The sequence below is a fragment of the Coregonus clupeaformis genome, unplaced genomic scaffold (assembly GCF_020615455.1).
Source record: "Coregonus clupeaformis isolate EN_2021a unplaced genomic scaffold, ASM2061545v1 scaf0306, whole genome shotgun sequence".
Lineage (NCBI taxonomy): Eukaryota > Metazoa > Chordata > Actinopteri > Salmoniformes > Salmonidae > Coregonus > Coregonus clupeaformis.
In genome coordinates, this window is record NW_025533761.1 from 106,071 (window position 1) to 113,973 (window position 7,903).

At 44.8% G+C, this 7,903-nt stretch overlaps 1 pseudogene; it reads right to left on the reverse strand.

Annotated features, from left to right (window-relative positions):
• Positions 1-2,030: 2,030 nt before the first annotated feature.
• On the reverse strand, positions 2,031-7,546 carry LOC121573073 (annotated as a pseudogene).
• Positions 7,547-7,903: the final 357 nt, after the last annotated feature.

Consider the following 7,903-nt stretch of genomic DNA (forward strand, 5'->3'; position numbering starts at 1 on the left):
AAAGCAGGTGAGCTGGTGGGCATTTTCTGGTGTTTTGTGGTGGGAAACTGAGTGGGTCGAGCATAACACGTCAACCTGTTACCCATAGACAGAAAGGCTAGAAAGGTTTTAACAATTTTCATTTTTTATTTTTAAGCTTGCATTCAATTGCCACTCCCTGTTGAACACACACAAGCTTCCATTCCCCCTATCACACAGGGATTTCTGGCTGATTTAAGATGAAGTCGTCAACCTTGTTTTGTCAATCCTGTTACTTTATAAGCCTGTGAATTCTGAACAACAGTAAACAGCAAATACTGTACACTGAACATTACAATCATTCCAATGCTTTACACAGACATGCATTGTGTAGTTATTCTAAACACATTTCTATACCTTGTTATCTTGCATTATCTTGCTACCCTGCTTCATAAACAATGTCTGTTACTTGAAGTGTAAAAACAATTATGTGTCAACATTTGTATAATTTGATAAATGTCTGTTTTTCCCCACAAGGTTCAAGGCAAATCCACAAATCATACTCTCCCTTTATTAGAACTCTTACCGGCTCAGGAATATACAGATTTTGGGTATGATGGAACAACCCCTAAGTGAATTCATACCTCTGAGTATATGATATTCGGAACATTACATGACTCTATCAATGTGGCTGCCTCAAGCCTCAGAGTTTACTGTAGCTACAGGAAAATGGTCAGGATAATTGATTTGTATATAGTGTAATGACTGGCTTAGCCCACTACTTGTGACCCTACTAACAAGTATCTTCTTGACCCCTTACAATGGTAAGATGAATGAGCTTGATGCATTATTGATTCCACCTGTCTGCAATCTGTTGCCATATACACTAAGTGTACAAAACACTGCTCTTTCCATGACATAGAATGACCAGGTAAATCCAGGTGAAAGCCATGATCCCTTATTGATGTCACCTGTTAAATCTTCTTCAATCAGTTTAGATGAAGGGGAAGAGATAGGTTAAATAATGATTTTTAAGCCTTAAGACAACTGAGACATGGATTGTGTACTATTCAGAGGGTGAATGGGCAAGACAAAATATTTAAGTGCCTTTGAACGGGGTACGGTATTAGGTGCCAGGGGCACCAGTTTGAGTGTGTCAAGAACTGCAACGCTGCTGGGTTTTTTACGCTCAATAGTTTCTCTCTCGTGTGTATCAAGAATGGTCCACCACCCAAAGGACATCCAGCCAACGGCAGGCCAGTGGTCGAAAACATGTAATTGATGAAAGAGGACAGAACCTGACACGAATTGTGCAGAGAAACAGACTGGCTACTGTTAGTCAACTGACAGTTCAGTACAACATTGGTGCCCAAAGACTGGTGCCCAAAGACTCATAAAAGAATGCACAATTTGTCGCACTTTGACACAAATGAGATATGGCAGTCGACGACCTTAGAGAGTTCCATTTCTTTCCGCAAAAAAACAAGAAACTGCGATTGCATTGGGCTAAGGAACTAAATGGAAAAACATTGCCTGGTCTGATGAATCCCAGTTCCTGCTGTTTCATGCTGATGGGAGGACTAGGGTATGGAGAAACCAAACGAGTACATACATCCATCATGCCGCGTGTGAACATTGCAGGCTGGTGTTGGTGTGGGGTGTGTATTCATGGCACACATTGGGCCCCTTGATAAAAGTGGAGCAACATTTTAATGCCACAGGATATCTGAACATCATTGCCAATCAGGTGTATCCCTTCATGACAGCAGTGTATCCATCTGCGAGTGGATTTTTTCAGCAGGATTATGCCCCATGCCACAAGGCTAGGATTGTCCAGGAATAGTTCCACGAACATGACAGTGAATTCAGCTTAGTGCAGTGGCCTGCCCAGTCACCAGATCTCACTCCAATTGAGCATCTGTGGGATGAGATGGAATGAGCTATTCGGAGTAGAGATCCACCAGCCAACTTAACACAACTGTGGGAAGCATTGGTGTCAACATGGGCCAACATCCCTGTGGAACGCTTTCGAAACCTTGTAGAGTCCATGCCCTGACCAATTGAGGCTGTTCTGAGGACAAAAGGGGGTGCAACTCAATATTAGGAAAGTGTTCCTAATGTTTTGTACACTCATTGTATTATAATATACTGTAGTTGTGCTTCAGTTTTCAAGCCTGAATGGCTGAGGTGAATGCATGAATAGTAAGTACAGCACAAACAATGTTTTTCTCTATGACATGCACTGAATGTGACAGTCCTCTGGACTGTTTGTCTTTCGAGTGAAACGGCCAACCATTTTATTGTACCACCTACTGCATCTGTACATTTTTTTGTAATTTGACAGTTCTGTATAGTGATTTGTGGCTATGGAGATCATCTCATGCAGCCTGGCATTGTAAGGACACAGTGTTGCATGGAAAAGCAATTTGTAGGCAGACAGCAGGCAGTGTGACATAAGCAACATGGTGTATATATCAGGGGACACCCAAGGGTTTTAATGGTTTGTAGAAAGTTGTGGAACGGCGTTTAAAATTAGTTTGCCTTTCCATTTTATAGTAATTGAAATAGAATGGCATGTGCTTAACTGTTGCTGTATAACTGGATATCCAAAGTTGGCAGAAACCTGTTGCAGCCCAGTTGATTATGTTCTGCCTCCCTCTGGACCTCTTGGATACAACAAACCATTCATGTAAGCTCGCAAGATCAGGGTGGCTCCGAAGGCTACCTCTGAACTGCCTTAGCCAAGGTGCTTAATGCTCTAGATTAGGCCCAGAAAAACATGTGTCTTTTCTGGGTAAAGTAATCCTGAAGGATTTGATCCCTTCAACCCTTGTCTCAGGTTGGGCTTGACCCCTAATTCAAGTGCCCCTTCCCATGCTTCAACAATGTCCTCAAGATGTCGAAGATGGGCGTACAGTCAGAGGGGAGACATTTTGGTGGTGCTGTTTAGCCTGTCACTGTCTTCACCTGACAGAATGAGTAGGTCAGTCTACATACTCCTTAGTACCACTCATTTCCAGGTCTGCTCTCCCTCAGCCCTCTGAATTTACAGATGTACTTACTGTCAGCACCAGTCATCTACCGTCACCTCCAGTCTCTTTGGTCTGGTCCACACTGGGGGCGTCAGAGTCCTGCTCTCCGCTGTGGGGGCCCTGGTGGGCGGACAGGCGGTCCAGAGACCTGGGCGACATATCAATGTCCCTTCTCCTATAGCACCAGCACATGGCCAGGTCGGCCCGGAACGAGGGCGTGTAGAAGCCATAGATGACCGGGTCAAAACATGTGTTCAGGTTGCCGAAGACAAACAGGGCGTGGTGGATGTATTCAGGCGTGACCTGCAGCATCTCCGGCTGGAACCAGTACCAGATACCCAGGAGGTAGTAGGGCGTCCAGCAGACCACGAAGGACATCACGATGATGATGGTCATCTTTAGAGTCTTCATTCGTGCTTTGGGGATCATGTCTGTACCACTGCGTCTCAGGCAGGACTCGCCAGCTGGAAAAGTATGGCACTGGTTAGTAGCATCCTAAAGCTAATGCAGCTATCATATCTCTCCTAAACATTGTCAATGTATAATTAATGTTGGAACAGCATATAGGCCTCCTGAGGTTGCCATTTTGGCCAGGCAAGTATTGTGGTTGCCAGATTGGAATAGCTAGCTTGTACCTTTGTTCCTGTGGAGTTGCTGATTGATCTCAATGAGGATGCGTGTGTAGCAGAAGCTCATGACCAGCAGGGGGAACACGTAGAGAGTGACGAAGTAGAACATGTTGTAGACCGTCTCCTGCCATCGCTCTTTGAAACTGCCATGGGTTACACACTGGGTGAAGTCTACGCCCTCGGCCTTGATGGCCCGGAAGATGAACAGCTGGGGAACAGGAAGTTAATGAGTAACAACAACCACAACATCTAAGATGTATGACAATTCACCAACTGTAAATACAGTAGTACCTTTCACACAGGTATACACTCGGCTACTACAGTACTACTTTAGGTTGTGTTGGGGATCATTTCATCTGCCTTCAATGTATAACACTCAGTTGAGGTCTTGGCTGCTATTTTGTGCCAGAGCACTGGCCAGAAAAGGGTGGTTTAATGAGAAAATGCAGTGGCTGAGTCATGTCGGCAGTTTTTTCTCATTAATTAATGCAGTGGTCAGTAACATTTTATTGAATGCTTGTCACAATAACTTTCAAGGTGGATCCATATTCTGAAATGGCTTTCAAAATGATTTGGGGACATAAATCACCATGACAGACATATATAAATATTGAATTGATTGATGGTTTACAACTTTATAATTGTATCCAATCTGAGTTGGGGGCAGAGTTGTGTTAGTTTTTTTGCACCAATGCAGTTTTACTTGTTTTCCAATTCCCTATGTATTAACAAAACATTTGGTTGTTTTCCGTGTTTAAATACATCTCCCTCCTTCCCCTGCTGTTGTTGCACTTTCCTAATTCTCAGTAATATAATCCCATTTCACACTCTGGGGGGCACAATGAACTAACTAATATCAGCATGCTAGGAATTTAAAGATTTTTTGCTGAAATGCCTCCTCATTTCCAGGAAGAGTCCAGAAGGCATATCCCTATCTGTCTATCTACCCCCTTGTCCTTGGCACTCTGCTGCATACGGGCGGTGATTACGTGGGACCTCTGACGGTGCGGCACTGATATGTAAATCCTGTCACGCCCCTCTGCACTCTGCAGCCCTGAAAATTAAATTACAAGGGAAGAGCCTGAGGCGAGACGTTCAAGATGCTCATGCTCTGTGGTGAATCACTCGCCTACCAGCAGGTGCACTGATAAAACTCACAGCAGCCCCGGCGCCACTCTGACAGCAAATTAGTCTTATTTGTCTCCTCAGATTCATAAATCTATCCTCATGAGGGATGCATGCCGTTTCCCCCCCTTTCAACCTCCCGTCCCACACCCTGACACTCTCCCCCCTTCAAGCGCAGTCACTCTCATCCAAACAATGTAGAGAAGCCTGGACTACTTTGAAGTTGTGGTGCAGTAGTATGCCATTACTCTTTGAAAACATTTTACATACTGTGCAGGAATATACCCAAGAACAATCCTAACTACAGTAAGCTATGTACTGTATAGTGTATTTCCTTAGGCGACTTGTAATATATATATATTTTTTTTACAGGACAAAAAGATGCCCCGCAGTGTGATCTTGAATTGGTTGTAGCCCAAAACAAATTCAAGATCACACTGTGGGGCATGTTTTTTCTTCTTCTCTTAATTAAAAAAAGAATTTATTACAAGGCATAAACCACTGTGAAGTTCTGAGGAAATATTTGATTTCCCTGTCAAAGCAAATCAATTAACTCGTCCATCCACATTTCACTCTACACCGGCTGTCCTCACAGACCAGTGCACCATTAACTATCGCTTTCACATAATCCTTAATGTACTGTTTTTGTCAAGGTATTTTCAGGAAAGCATTTTTCAATGACACAGGCAGACAGGATTGTGTTTTTGATCCAAGGAACACATTACCAAAGAGCCAGGAAGATCCCCAGCCTAAGTTCATTAAATCCCCAGCTAGGTCCATCAGTATGTGTGTACAGTAGGCAAAGAGTTGTTTCAGTTTCTGGATGCGATGACAGTTGAGTACAGCACACCATGCAGGAACAGAATTGTAGGTAATGCCTCCTCGTTAGTCACTGTGTGTATGTGTGTGTGTATTAGATGTACGCTTGACCTTGACCAGATGAATTCAGTATCTGTCACAAATGGTGACCTCAGCCATCCTTTCCCCTGTCATCTCCCATCATCCACTGGGTCGAGAGTGTGAACTGGTACTTGAAATATCTGTGCAAACTGATTGATTATGTCTACACTCCCGCTCAGCCCAGTCAAAGCTCTTCTCTGTCCAGGCACCCCAATTGTGGAACGAGCTTCCCCCTGAAGCTAGGACAGCAGAGTCCCTGCCCATCTTCCGAAAACAACTGAAACCCTGTCCCACCCCCCAAAAAAAATAAAAAATGAATTGTATTTTCTTACTAGCACTGAATTTGCTGCTAACTTCTGTATTGAGGAAACATTTACTTACTACGACTGTGATATGTGGTTATCTCTCCTAGCTATCTTATTTTGTTTGTGATTACGATCTTGTCTCATCACTGCAACTCCCCAACGGGCTCGGGAGAGGCGAAGGTCGAGTCATGCATCCTCCGAAACATGACCCGCCAAACCGCGCTTCTTAACACCCGCTCGCTTAGCCCGGAAGCCAGCTGCACCAATGTGTCGGAGGAAACACTGTTCAACTGACGACCGAAGTCAGCCTGCAGGCGCCCGGCCCGCCACAAGGAGTCGCTAGAGCACAATGAGCCAAGTAAAGCCCCCCAGCCAAACCCTCCCCTAACCCGGATTACACAGGCCAATTGTGCACTGCCCTATGGGACTCCCAGTCACGGCCGGTAAGGACACAGCCTGGGATCGAACCGCAGGCTGTAGTGACGCCGCAACAATGTGATGTAGTGCCTTAGACCGCTGCACCATTCGGTAGGCCCTCAACTAGCTATTTTAAGATTAATGCACTTACTCTAAGTAGCTTTGGATAAAAGCATCTGTTAAATTACTAAAATGTAAATATAAATGTCTAAGTGCCTTGACAAACCCACAGCTAGAGCTGCACTTGGCATGAACACGTCATCTCAACAACATACCTGGGCGGCAGGTAGCTTAGTGGGTAAGAGTGTTGTGCCAGTAACCGAAAGGTTGCTGGTTCTAATCCCTGAGCCGACTAGGTGAAAAATCTGTCGATGTGCCCTTAAGCAAGGCACTTAACCCTAGTTGCTCTGGATAAGAGCGTCTGCTAAATTATGTAAATGTATACCAGGAATGAACAAAATCACTTTAACCTTTTACAGGAATTTACCTTGAAGTTCTTGGTGTGCCACACTATTTATAGTAAACAAGGCTACCTGGGTTTTAACTCACCTGTGGTAAGGCCAGAAGCATGCTAAGGCCCCAGGCCAAACCCAGCATCCTCTTGTTCCTGTGGTGGGAGTTGAGTGAGTCCAGCGGGTGCAGGATGGCGTGGTGCCTGTCCAGACTGACCACCACCAGAATGAAGGCTGACGAGTGCATGGCAAACAGCTTGAGGAAGCACAGCATCTTACACATGGCGTCTCCGCCATACCACTGCACCGTGATGTTCCAAATGGCGTCCAGTGGCATCACCACAAAGGTCATCATCAGGTCGGCGGTGGCCAGGCTCATGATGAGTGGTCGCAGGTGAGAAGCCAGGCGCCGGCCACGCCCCCGGCACACACTGACCAATAACGCAATGTTGCTGCAGGCAGCAAATAGGAAGAGGATTAAGGTGGCGCCGACACGGAATTGGGCGGCTCGGGTGAAGGTGGGCGCCTCCCAGTCAACCAGAGGGGGAAACTGGGACATGTTTGAGAGGGCAGGTTGCATTGATCCGGTGACACCCGCTAATGTAGGCCTCAGGAGGGACAGGTTGCCAGACATCCTGGGTTGGAAAAGACAAGGTTTATTTGATGACAAAGTAGATGACAAAGTAAAACATGTATGTCATTATCGTCATTACATACATTATTATCATATACACATCAAAGTTTTTATGCGCCGTCAGTTATTCTACGTTGCTCTGAATAGGATAAGTGATTATTAATGTAAAATAAGACTTCAGGTGACTGAATAAACAGCATACACTACATCAAGATGGTTGTTTTTAATTTCATCACTTAGTCCACCAAATAACTCATCAGAGAGAAGCGTACCCACTGGGCACACCACGTCATTTCAACTTGGAAAATTTGGTAATATTTGGTTGAGACGTTGATCAATGAGATTACAACATATATTCACCCACTCAAAAAGACAGCCAAAAGTTAGTTGAATTGCCAATGTGTTATCACTATGCTTTCAACCATCTAAAAGCACAACCAAATTCCAATGG